Here is a 13,790-nt window from a genome sequence, read left to right on the forward strand (position 1 = left end):
AGGAGGAGAAGGACTCCCAGCTGGACAGAACAAAAGCAAAAGATCAGAAAAGAGAAAGCAGAATAAGTTCAGAAAGAACAGTTGGAATGTTCCAAACTCACCAGGAATACCAGCCCCTTTCCTCTTCTTTCTACCAGAAGGAACAGCCTCGACAGGGGTCTGTTCTACCCCAATATCATCCTCCTCATCAGCGGAAGGGAGCTCCAAATCCCCGGCGGCAATGACAGAAGAGACTGCACCAAACAGGTAAAGATTAGAAGCCAATCCAACAGGAAAAGGCAGGAGAAAATCAAAGGGAAGAAGGCTTACCAATCACTTCTCCGGCCTGGACAGACTGTCCACCCACGTTCTTTGTCAGAGAAGGATCTAATAACGGGCAGAATATATGTCAAAAGTCGGCTATCAAGACAAAGCAAACAAACAGACAGAATCAGATGCCTTCCTTCTATAGTCTGTGCGTTGATATCCTTGATGGTCTGGATCATATGCGCTCTAGCCTCCCCATCCGCAAAAACTAGCCAGTTCTCCCAACCATCAAAGAGCACCTTCAGGGCAGTAACAGAGGCAGGCAGATTTTGGAATCTGGCATGCCACCAGGTGTCAAAATCGGTGGAACTGCAGGAATTTGGTTCCCATGAGGGATAGAGGGCATCCGTGCTGTTGTTGATCTTATTCACTGCACACCGAGCATCCTTGTGCACCTCCAGGTCATCTGCATCTCTCCAGGAAGAGGCCCGATTACAGCTCCGATATGACTTCAGCGGAATAAGCTGAGGGCAGCCAAGCTGCCTTGCACAGAAGTTGGGATGGTAGACTTCTGCCCCCAGATGATAATTTGGAGGTTTGCCCCCACCATGGGGCAGATCTCTAGGCAGAGTAATGCTCAGAAACTTCTTCCTGAAGTCTGTTCTGGCATTTTCTTCTTCTGGCTCTCTCTCGAAAAGCCGAAATCCAGCCTGGAACCAAGGATAGGTCCTTCTGATCACCACTTGCCACTGAGCAGCCGACCTCTTGGTGCAATGCCTGAAAAGCATCAGATACTCCTCAAGAGAGCGCTTGGGCACTTCTGCCGATATCAAGGGAAGGGCCAGAACTTGATTTTCGGGCAGAACTACATCTGGGAACCTTAACTCTGGGAAGTAGACCTGCAGCCAGATCTGAATCATCCAAAAGGCACCAGGAGCTGACAAATTCAGTGGATTCTCCAGGGTGGCAGTATGCAGATTCTTGAAAAGATGAGCCAGAACTGTTGGCCCAAGCCCCACATCAGTATGGTTGTGAAGCGCTTCTGCCAGATGCCTATATTCAAGCAGAACTGCCGAGGAGCGATTAGGGAAGACGAATCGGTTCAGCCAATACAGAAGGAACAACATATGCTGCTGATCCTTGTCCTTCTCAGCGCTAAATTTCTTCAGATAATTGGAGAAAGAGCAGTTCTGGTTGATCGTGGCTGGAGAGATAGTGAAAGGGGTAGCCACTTTTTCCTGGTTCTTTCGCCTGTGATAATCTCCTACAGCATCAACAGGCCTGCCATGGGGCCTAAACCCAAAAATCTGAGCCATATCCAGCAAAGTAGGAGCCATGGGACCCACACGGAAATCAAATGTGTTACTGGCAGAATTCCAGAAGCACAAAGCAGCAGCAAGCAGGTTCTCATCCCTGTTGATCGATTGCTTGGACAAAAGAACGGCGTCATAGATCCCAGCTCTTCTCCAATGACCCCCATACCTCGGGAGAAGTCTGTCAATCCAGTCTGCCCATTTGACCGGACTGTTCCTCACCTCGCTGGATGGGAAGGATCGGCTCAAATGCTTACTAACCCAAGAATGAGAAGCTAGGGCAGAAGTGCTCTCAAAACACAAAGGGGCCTCAGCATCTTTTCTTAGCAGTTCTGCCACCTCAGTCGGAACAGGGCCAAACCAGTGAGGCCCCAGCACCAGGGTATTCTCAAACAAGTGAAGAACGTTCTCATCCAGATTCTTTTGGGCGAAAGGATGAAGTTTGCTCCTAACTTCTATCGCGTGGGCATCAATCCCGCTCCCAGTGATGTAATCAGGAGGAATTGAGGCCGAAGAGGATGGGGCACGGGACCTTGGGGAAGACATTTCAAAATTCGAAAGAAGGGGAGCAGAGAGAGGAAAAATGGAGAGAGTTCGAAGGAAACGATGGGAAATCCCGAAAGAAAGGCTCAGGGAAAGACGAAGTCGAAAGAGGCAGGTTTTTTCAGAAATGGCGAAACTGAGCTTTGTTTTAAAAGAAAGTCTCGAAACGTAGGAGGAAGAAGAAGAGACGGCTCCTGGTGATTATTAGCTAGCTAGTAACTAGCTAATAAAATAGCCGTTTTTTCTCTCCCACGAACTCCAGACAATTATAAGCGGACGTGACAGCGGAAAAGACTGGCGCGCAAATTCGTGGCAAAAAAACACTAAGTCTAAAAAACCGCTCCAGGAAAAACGGTTCAGACTTAGTGGGGGCATTGTTTGGGCCTAAATTTGGCACACCCAAGAGAAATCCAAGAAGAAGGCCCGTGGTAAGAAACACATACCCAAAACCCAAAAGGCCCAAAACATGGAAAGCCGACATTTGGGCTTTAAAAGATCAGCCCACAGAATTTGTTTGGATTCAAACCCAAGAAACTAAACAAATATATCTCCCACGTGGCTACCTCAGCTATTGAGAGGGTCAACATTTTCAACTAGAGTTTTTGTGGGAAGAGACGTCTCCGGGAAACTGCCGACAGGAAATCAAGAAGCCCACCTATTTTCAGAGATTTGTTTTGCCCCGAAAACAATAATCCATCTTTTAAAAGGATTCACAGGCCATGCCTTCTCAATTAGAACAGGAAATAAGGAATTATTCAGAAAGTACAGAAGAAAACCAAACCGCCATGGAAAGCACACACAAGCGTTGGCGTTGGTTGAAACAAAAAAAGCAGTCACCCAGGGAACTAGGGAAGGGATCACTGGAGACTATTGAGAACTTGTCTGCCACGGTTGATAAAGATCTTTTCTAAAAAAAATCTTTTGCCGCCCATTTAAAAAAATTAGAAAACACCTCCAAAAGAGGATGTCTTATAAAAACAGAAGCAGGCAAGGAAAAAAAAGGACAATCAACTCATCAATCAAAAACACAACACCAAGAAAAAGCCAAGAGCTCACTTGAATTCCAAAATTCAGACCTAGAAGACAAGTCTTCTAGAACGAGACACCTCGTTACAAATTTGGTTCAGCAAAAGCCAAGACAAGCAGAGTTTGAGTTTTCACAGACGTGGAGACCCCAGAAAACTCAGAACGAGTCTTATTCAAGCAGAACAACTCTCGCAGTACGATCCTTAGCTCATCAGACCATCGAGAATAGCCACTTCTGTCCCTTTCAAGCAGGAGGAATTGCAGTTCTGCCTATCCAAAAGGCCTCACAAAGCGTGAAGAAAACGTAAAGCTCTGCCAAAATCCAACTTTGGTATCGATTTGCAGGTCAGCCTAGCATTTGAAGTCACAAAGCAGTGCGGACCAATCCAGATATGTCCAGTCCAGCCTACAGCAGAGTCTTCCATTCAAGCGGAAACGAAGTTCCGATAGTCCTTTAACTTGTCTAGAGTTAAATATGTGTATTTATTATCTTGCAAAAGGCAGTTCTGCCTAAAACAGTCCACTTCTATCAAACACTTCTGGCCAGAACAGCCACTTTCTTTATATACTGAGATAAATTATGAAAGTCCTTACCAGCCTAAGGCAAGAGAAGAACTTACTTGGGAGATATTCCTCACCCAAATTCACAATCGTTTGATTTTTAGAAGTCAGTAACTTGGGGCGCAAGTTATCTATTCTAAAAAGAAGTCTGCTAGAATTCACGTTGCTAGCAGTTGCACGCTCGCACACCAAAGAAAGCTGACTCGCTTGACCAGTACATGGTCTTCAAGCCAGTGGGGAACTTCGCCCTTCCATCACAGGAGCTAAACGCAAAAACGGGTGAACAGATTCATGTTTTCTTTTCTTTTAATTTGAGCCTGCCAAAATATAACATAAGAGTATGTGCGTCATTCGAGTGGGGGCGTGTTATTCAATCTTAGACATTAAGTCATGCACTCAATTATGATTGAAAATTAAATCGTGCATGTGATCCTATTTTAGACATTAAAAAATATATTTAATCATGACTAAAAATACATAACACGCAACTGATGTTAGTACAACTCTTCACATAATTGGTGATCGATTTTATATTAATAGCTTACTAAAACAATAATGAAAGATGACATTAAATTTATCTTTCTTATACATATTTATAACTAACTTTTAGTCTAGCGATATTTCTCTTTCGAATAATAAAAAAGGAGATCTAAATCACTTATGTGGATTGATTAAAAATTGTATCTTAGAACCCTAGAATTCAATGAATGGAAATATCTCATAAATTGTTGTTTTTTTGTAAGTGCATGTGGTAGGTTACTCGAGAAGATAGGTTCTGTTGTAATGATGGCTGTGCATTTCAACAGTTGCGGCTTGGTGGAAGAGTCAAGTGTGAGAGTTACGTACATAATCAAAGAGAGAGATAAGAGAGTCGGAAGAGAAGGACCTACCATGTTTCGAAGTCGACTACCATCGACTACCATGTTTCGAAGTCGAAGATAGGAAAGTAGACCATGAAAATGATGGCCATTCAATTTTAATATACATATATAAATGGAGAGCATGGACCAAAACGTGGTTCCACATTCATTTCTTCTGTTTCCTACACTTTTTCTCTTTTAATTTCTCTATGTTCAACAAAGATATTTTTCTACAACGCAGCCCTCGGGTGTAAGAATAACTACTATTATCTAAGCTACAAGCCCCTTTCAACGATAGTAAATTAATTTGTAGAAAAAAAATGCAACTTTCTTTGATTGACCATCTTCACCTAAGATATTATAGATAAGATCCGAAAAGGAAGAAATATGAAAAAAGCAAAGTCGAATGGGAAGAGGTTACCGCTATAGTTATGAACCCCCTATTTGATTCGTTTTCTGGATTCGTATCAATATGAGACTTTTAGACAAAGGGGTAAGGGAGGCCTTTTGGAATTATTAAAATAAAATAGTAGGGCCAACATGTAAATCCTTCTTGGGATATTTGGGTGATTCAATGTCTATAAATTTTAAGTGTGTATAGACATTTTTGGGTGCCTATAGAATCATCCAACATTTGGACACAGAGAAGGAGTGAATTATGTTGAACATGGACTCTACAATACAAGCTTGGTTCTTAGACCTTGTAGGCTTCAGATTATGTGGTGCCATCACCAATCATCAATTACCTTTATTTATTTTTTTATTTTAAAAAAAAAAAAAAAAAACTTAGAAAGTATAACCCAACTCGTATAATCTACCACAAGGGCGTCCTTAATAAAATCAAGAGCACCTCTACTCACTCGAACGAAATCTCTTCAAACAAATCAGATTTTAGCAAGCCTGTGAGCAATGCTATTGAATTCTCTAGGACTAATTGAAACGAATACTCAGAAACCATTTGCAGAAGACTCTTAGTATATCTTGAAAAATGACCCCTTCAAAAATAGCCCTAGACGTATCATTGCCTCTTCTTCATCAATTACCTTTCTTTTTGCTTGGTGTGATCGAATTGTAGATGTATTTTTCATTAAACAATTACACGATATATACAAGTTTTTCTCAATACGTAAAACACAAGAATTCTGAGATTACAAGTTACAATGAAAGCCTAGCGTCTTACCATAGAAAAAGCACTTATTTAGAATCATCAAAACACACAAGATTTTTACTTTCTTACAGAAGATTTATCTTTGTGTTAGATGACAAGTCATTATGTATTGTCTATTTTTACTTTGTTACAGAAGTTATGAACCCACCCACCCCTGCTCTGCTTCCGTGCATTCACTCGATAAACACCATGTCGACGTCTGATATTCCTTAATAAAAAAGATAAATACAAGGAGAGAGAGAAAAAAAAAAAAAAAACATAAACTTGACCAAAAAGCCTTGTTGCTTTTTTACTGTGTTACCTTACTTCTCCCCTGAAATTTTCACTCCAAACAAAATCCACCATTAGAGAATTCTTTATTTGATAATTCCACATGCTCCAAATCCAGCTCATTTATCTTATGTGTATAAATATGCTTTTTTCAAAAGTTTCAACAATAAGCTTTTGACTTTTTGGGCAGTGGCCAATTGAAAAATTATACTGTGCTTCTTTAAAGAACGATACTCTTTCATTGTGAAAACAACAAGGTAACCTTATTTTTCGCTCTGCTTGTCATCATCCCACGAGTTTTAGGGTTTTAATATCAGTAATTAAAGGTTTAGAGGTTACATCTGGTTCATCATACACCATGATTAAGCATAAAAGAATTGATCATATATTCTTTTATAGAGTTGAACATTTAATCTTTTTCTTTTGGTCCATAGTTAAACATTTAAACATTTACTACGCCCCTTTCAATTATACGAAAGTTTTATTTTGTTGAATTGAAACAATCAAACTTAAATTAACATGAATTTTTACGGCGTCATTTCATATTCATTTCACTATGTTAACTCTAAGTTAGGCTTCACATGCTTATTTCATATACGTTTTATTCTTTTCTGATAAAAGAGTGATAATATTTTATTGATAATATTTATAAAATAAAATAATAATAAATAAATAAAAACAAGTACAAAGCAACAAAGGTGTTGAATATGAATATAATTTCTCCAGTGACCAAACGCAACAACAAGTTGAATTGATCTGGATAGAATACGCATAACTCAAAAAATGATTAAAATCACCAAATCAGTAATCAGAAGCATATGTACTCAAACATCAATAAAGATTTGTCATGCAACATCAGAAATGTCAAATCCGTATCAAAAGCCAAAACCCAAAAGCCAAAAAGAAATAAAATAAAATAAACAAAAAAACAAACCACATCAAACTCCTATATAGTTCATGGGAATTATTAGACCAACACAAACTAAGAAACAAGACCACCGCTCCACATCCTCTCGGGCAACCTGAAGAATGTCATAGTGTCATACCGGCTAAACCCAAGTGTCGCACCAACTAAACCCGAACCCGACATTATCCACGCTTCGTAGCTCCAAATCTATATCGAAGGGTGACAACTTGAACCAATCTTGTATGTGTGGGCCAAAAGACAATGACTATATCATGGCTACGGCAACGTCTCATGTTGATTGCTTCTACATCACAAAATAAAACAAAAAACAAAGAATCCAAAGGAAAAAAGTGTTAACTTCATAAAGACGGGCAACAACCCACTACTAAAAACACCAATATTGTCTTCAACTTAACCACCTATAAAACCCAGTAGGTGTGGAGTTTTATCACAAAAGGCCTCAGTGATATTAGTAGTAGAACCATTCATTACATCTTGTATTTTATTTAGTCAAGTTTCATATGTGGGACTTATATTTTTCAACATACTCCCTCACGTGGGACCACCATATAGTGGACTACACGTGGAGCTAAGTGAACATTGAAGTAAAAAATTTAAGCCCAACACATGAACACCACATATTGGGTAAGGGGTAGGGGTAGGGGTAAATATTTAAGCCCAACATGTGAACATCACATATTGGGTAAGGGTAAAGACTCAATTCAAGCCTAGTCAATTAACCCGCTCTAATACCATGTTAAATTTCAGAGAGACGGGCCTACAGCGCACTACTAACAACACCGATATTATCCCCAACTTAACTATCTATAAAGCCCAGTAGGTGTGAGGTTTTATTACAAAAGATCTTGGTGATATTAGTAGTAGAACAATTTATTATATCTTATATTTTATTTAGTCAAGTTTCCAATATAGGACTTATATTCTTCAACAAAAGAAAGGAAATTATAGGAAAGAAAAGGGATGGAATAGTAAGGGTGGCCACCAAGTTGACAATTTCTTTAGGATTTTTAGGATTTTTCTTTAGGATCTTTAGGATTTTTAGGATTTTCTTTAGGATTGTAAAGGGATTTTCTTCTGTTTAAAAGTGATACTAAAAAAAAGAGAAATTAAACTTAAAATCTCATATATAGAAATAAATAATTTTAACCACTTCCATTACAAGTCCCTTTACAATCTTTTTTTCTCTAGCCCATCTAACTTACCGAATTGCTTGTATAAAATAAAATAAATAAATAAAAGAATGCACCCAGAATTTTTACTATTTGTTTTCTGACAGCATGTATTTGGTTGCTACTATATCTCCAAACGAGCATTTGCCAAATACGACAACAAGTATACGTGCGTTGGCACGTGTCCTGGTTGACGTCTGCATTCCGTAGTTTACTGCTTTGACTCCGTCTCGCCTCAAGCTCGCTGCTGCTAGCTGAACTCAACTGAGGTGGAAATGCTTGCTAGGCGACAAAGCTAGGTTTTCCGTACAAGCCCTTGTAGTTCTACATATTTACGCAGAGGTCCTCTGAGACTGAGAGTTGAAATGTCATCACTTGGGTTTTCACTGATTAATAGTTATTTTACATTTATTTTATATCAAATGACCGACTAAAATTAGATTGTACATAGTGATCACTCCACATCACAATCTGCATCACTATTTTTCTAGCGTTTCAAGAGGTTTCACGTTTGAATCCCTCCCTTTTTTGTATATTTTTTAATAACATTTATTCCTCTGAATAATCAAACAAAAACTTCGTATGTCAAATTGTGATATTGTTGGACCAAATTAACATAACCATTTCTTTTTATGCGACTTAACATAACCATATGCAACAAGTGAATTTGTTTAATTACCAAAAACTCTTCAAAGGAGGAGTTGGTTCTATGTTTGATGTATAAAATCAAACCACCATTGGTGAAACATTTTAAAATTTTAGACTATCGTCGCTTACAATGTAATTAACTAGCAATATTTTGTGAGAATCGATTTTTACACTTATATGAGAAGTTCATATCCATAAGTTAAGTATTGCATTCCCAACGAAGTATTTACCAAACAAGTGAATGCAATTCCATATCCATTCCCAAACTCCTAAATCTTGAACCAAATGACCCCTTAATTTTGTTCATTTATCCCTTATTTTTATATTTTGCCTTTTTTTAAATTTATTAAATTGCAAATCATAAAAATAAAAAAAAGGGAGTTTCACTACTATTCCGAATATAGGGGCTCAAATTATTTATAAAAAATAATACATGAAATAGACTTTAAAAACACACCCAAAGCTCATTTACAACATAACAAGGAGACTTCGAACTTCCTATAAATTAAAAAAAAGTCATCGATTTCTAAAAACAAACACAACCTAGAAACCTCATAAAAAAAAACCCAAAACACTCGACAGGGCACCAAAGTAATTTAATAATCAAAATTAAATTCAATAGGGCAAGATGTCATTTTTTGAATTTATTTATAAAAATTAAATAATATAAAATTTATCTATATCACTAATACTAAAGATAGGAATATAACTAAATACCTCTAAAAAGAATGAGTGCGCATGCATAAAATATGAGTGAAAATCGCCATCCTATAAGCTTGTAGTTGTAGTAGTATCTTATGTTTAATTTTCCAATTTCCAATATTCCTTTCATAAAAAGAAAGTAAAATTAAATATAATCGTCATTGTAGACATATTAATATAAATTCTAGATTTTAGTGCCAATTTGATTATTTGGGGATTGAGAGAATACGGTCCCAAAGCATTAGATGAAGTAAAGTTCCTCGTCAATTTATAAATAATGAAAGTTGGTGAGCAAACTTATAAGGATCATTCAACAATTTAAATCCACATATTGTTATATTCCATTACGATATGACATACTAACTTTAATTCTCAACATAGAACATTATAAGTATTTTATTAAATAAATGGCAGGTGGAATTCGTCATTGTGGGGGTGTGATTTTGGACGTGCCATGAACAAATAATTGTGTGGAGACAATCGTCCTTAGGCACTATGTTGCCATGCTCATAGAATCACGTGTACAAAATACCAAAGAAAATTAATTTTGCTTTTTTTTTTGAAAAATTCTATGATTGCATTCATAATTCAGCCAAAAAAGTCACTAGCCACAAAGGGCCAATACAAACTAGCCACAAAAGGGCCATTACAATAACGGAGCGGTCTAATATCAAAATTAAGAAAATCAGGTATGTCTCCACCAACGATCAGGCAAGATCAAAGAAACTCTAGCATAGGCATCCCAACTAAGATTGCAAACTTAGAATAATAAAAAAGAGATAAAGCTTGAAAAAATCAAGCCATAACAATACAAATAAAACTCTCACCAAGGAGAGATGAAAAGCTCTCACAAAGGAGAGATGAAAAGCTCTCACAAAGGAGAGATGAAAAGCTCTCACAAAGGAGAGATGAAAAACTCTCACAAAAGGAGAGGTGAAAACTACACAGAGAACCCAAAGAGTCTCTGCAACTTATTCCAAACATAAAGAAATTGCAAAAAATATGGTGGTGGAGATCTGACGCCGAAATGTAAGTGAAGATCCGACGCTGAGCCGCAGCCGCCACTAATGGTTGGATGAAAATCATAACAAAACTAAGACAAATAGGGAAAACCATTTGTCTTTGAAAATGGGGGAAGAGGTGAAAGGAGGAAGAGAGGAAGAGAAGAGAGGGGGGAATAACAATGGCTTCTTCCCCCTCAAGGTGGAAAAGGCTCTAAGAGTGTTTTTTGGGAGAAAAATTTTGCTTTTTATTTAAGCAGGTCAAAACAATATTGGTAAGGGGCTTGAAGTTCAAGAGGGTACAAATAATTACTTACTTTTATCACGTATTTGAATCTCTATCCTCTAATATCGCTTGTAAAAAAAGAGTGTATCCATATTCTAATGCTCGCTTGTTTTGGAGTGCTTTTGAAAGGGCTAAAAACGATTTTTGACCACCGAAAGCGCTTCTAATGACGTTTGGCAGAAAAGTTTAGAAGTACTTCTGGGCCATAGAAGTGCTTTCTGGAGAAGCACCTGCCATGTGCTTTTTTTAAAAACACTTCAATTTTTTATGAAAATTTCAACAACTTTATAATAAAAATGCTTTTGTTATAAGCGCTTATGAACAGAAGTGCTTCCTAAAGAAGCAGTCCCAAACGAGCCTAGATTGTTTGCTTTTGGCAACAAAATAATAGTTTATTTGAGAGTGCTTCTGAAAGGGCTAAAAGCGCTTTCTGATAACTAAAAACACTTATGATAACGTTTGGCAAAAAAGTTTAGAAGCACTTCTGAGTTATAGAAACTCTTTATGGGTAGCACTGCTAAAAGCACTCGGATTTCTTATGAAAATTTAAACATCTTTATAATAAAAACGCTTATGAGCAGAATTACTTTTTAGAAAAGCAGTCCCAAACAAACCCTAGATTATTAGTTAGCTATACATTTTTTGTTTCCTAGCCTCGTAAATGATCATAGTATAATAGTTGACTAACATGAAATCACATGAAAACGTTTATGAGCAGAATTACTTCTTAGAAAAGCAGTCCCAAGCGAACACTAGATTATTAATTAGCTATACATTGTTTGTTTCTTAGCCTCGTAAATGATCATAGTATAATAGGTGACTAACATGAAATCACAAATTATGATGTTGTGATTATTTTATTTTTGTTCATCTACAATTGGTGTTGGGTACACTGCTTGCTTGAACAGTTGTACTTTTCCATGGACCCAATAAGGTGAAAATTGTAATATCTATATCCTACTATAATTGGGAGGCTCATAAAATCTACCTCCTTTCTTTTTTTTATAGAAATAAAATCTCTCCTTGTGTCGGCAAAATAATAATCATTTTGTCAAAACTTTGGTTGGGAAGGACTATTTGGTGGGTACTTCCAAAAAGGCTCCTATGACTTCTCCTTCTGCAGAATAAACATCACACCCGTATTTCTCAACCCCCCAAACCAACACCGTGGCCATCAAAAACAACCCAACCAAGCAAAGACAAGAAAGAAGAACCCTAAAGCTGGTCTCCATTCAAACTTTGAAGCTGCCCAGCAAGAGCTTAACTTGAACAAAGAGAGAGATCAAGATGAAGAAAAGAGCTCTTCCTCTGCCCTGCTGTTTGTTTGGTATTAGTTTAGAGAGAATATGTAGGGTTTGAAATTGCAGGATGGAGCTTACCTTCTTTGTGAAGTTCTCAGCAGCCCACCTTCCTTTTTAAATGCTTCTGCTTTTTTTATTGTTACATTTGCATATATCTGAGATTCCCAATTTTTTTTCTTTGCTTTGATTCTTATTCCTAGAGGTTTTGATAAGTCATCTCTTGCTTACTTCATCGAGCTTAATAATGTTCTGCTTCGAGAATAATCTACTTTTAATTAAGCTCTGCTTTGAGAATAATCTACTTTGGAGGCATTACCATATATGCCTAATTTAGATTGTCTTGGTGGGTGGTGATTGTTCATTTTGGGATGGTTGGGATAAAGAAAACTTAAGTGCATCTCTAGGACTATGGTAATGTTTGAATCGAAAGTATATAAGGTGATTTTTTTAAAAAAAAATTGGTAATTTCATATTTCTCATGCATAGGGGATTTTCATTAATTCTTCTATTAATTAAAGAATAGATTGTCGATATGATATTGATAAGATGTTGTTATTATTGTCGATAACAAAATATACGATACAAACTAACACAATATAATTACAATGTTTTTAGGAGAAATTAAGCGTTTTTAGTTGAAATATAATTAGATAACAGTTTAAAATAAAGTAGTTCTCCACATTCAACATAATAATAAACTAGCAAAACGTTTGAACTTTTTATTACATTAGAGATAAGAATTGCACTATATTGGCAAGTTGATGATAAGATGCATGTGCACCACCATAGCTAATTAAATTTGTTCTTATCAAGAAGATGCAAATTTATTTGAGAGTGCTTCTGAAAGGGCTAAAAGCGCTTTCTGATAACTAAAAACACTTATGATAACGTTTGGCAAAAAAGTTTAGAAGCACTTCTGAGTTATAGAAACTCTTTATGGGTAGCACTGCTAAAAGCACTCGGATTTCTTATGAAAATTTAAACATCTTTATAATAAAAACGCTTATGAGCAGAATTACTTTTTAGAAAAGCAGTCCCAAACAAACCCTAGATTATTAGTTAGCTATACATTTTTTGTTTCCTAGCCTCGTAAATGATCATAGTATAATAGTTGACTAACATGAAATCACATGAAAACGTTTATGAGCAGAATTACTTCTTAGAAAAGCAGTCCCAAGCGAACACTAGATTATTAATTAGCTATACATTGTTTGTTTCTTAGCCTCGTAAATGATCATAGTATAATAGGTGACTAACATGAAATCACAAATTATGATGTTGTGATTATTTTATTTTTGTTCATCTACAATTGGTGTTGGGTACACTGCTTGCTTGAACAGTTGTACTTTTCCATGGACCCAATAAGGTGAAAATTGTAATATCTATATCCTACTATAATTGGGAGGCTCATAAAATCTACCTCCTTTCTTTTTTTTTATAGAAATAAAATCTCTCCTTGTGTCGGCAAAATAATAATCATTTTGTCAAAACTTTGGTTGGGAAGGACTATTTGGTGGGTACTTCCAAAAAGGCTCCTATGACTTCTCCTTCTGCAGAATAAACATCACACCCGTATTTCTCAACCCCCCAAACCAACACCGTGGCCATCAAAAACAACCCAACCAAGCAAAGACAAGAAAGAAGAACCCTAAAGCTGGTCTCCATTCAAACTTTGAAGCTGCCCAGCAAGAGCTTAACTTGAACAAAGAGAGAGATCAAGATGAAGAAAAGAGCTCTTCCTCTGCCCTGCTGTTTGTTTGGTATTAGT

The sequence above is a fragment of the Prunus dulcis genome, chromosome 2 (assembly GCF_902201215.1).
Source record: "Prunus dulcis chromosome 2, ALMONDv2, whole genome shotgun sequence".
NCBI lineage: Eukaryota > Viridiplantae > Streptophyta > Magnoliopsida > Rosales > Rosaceae > Prunus > Prunus dulcis.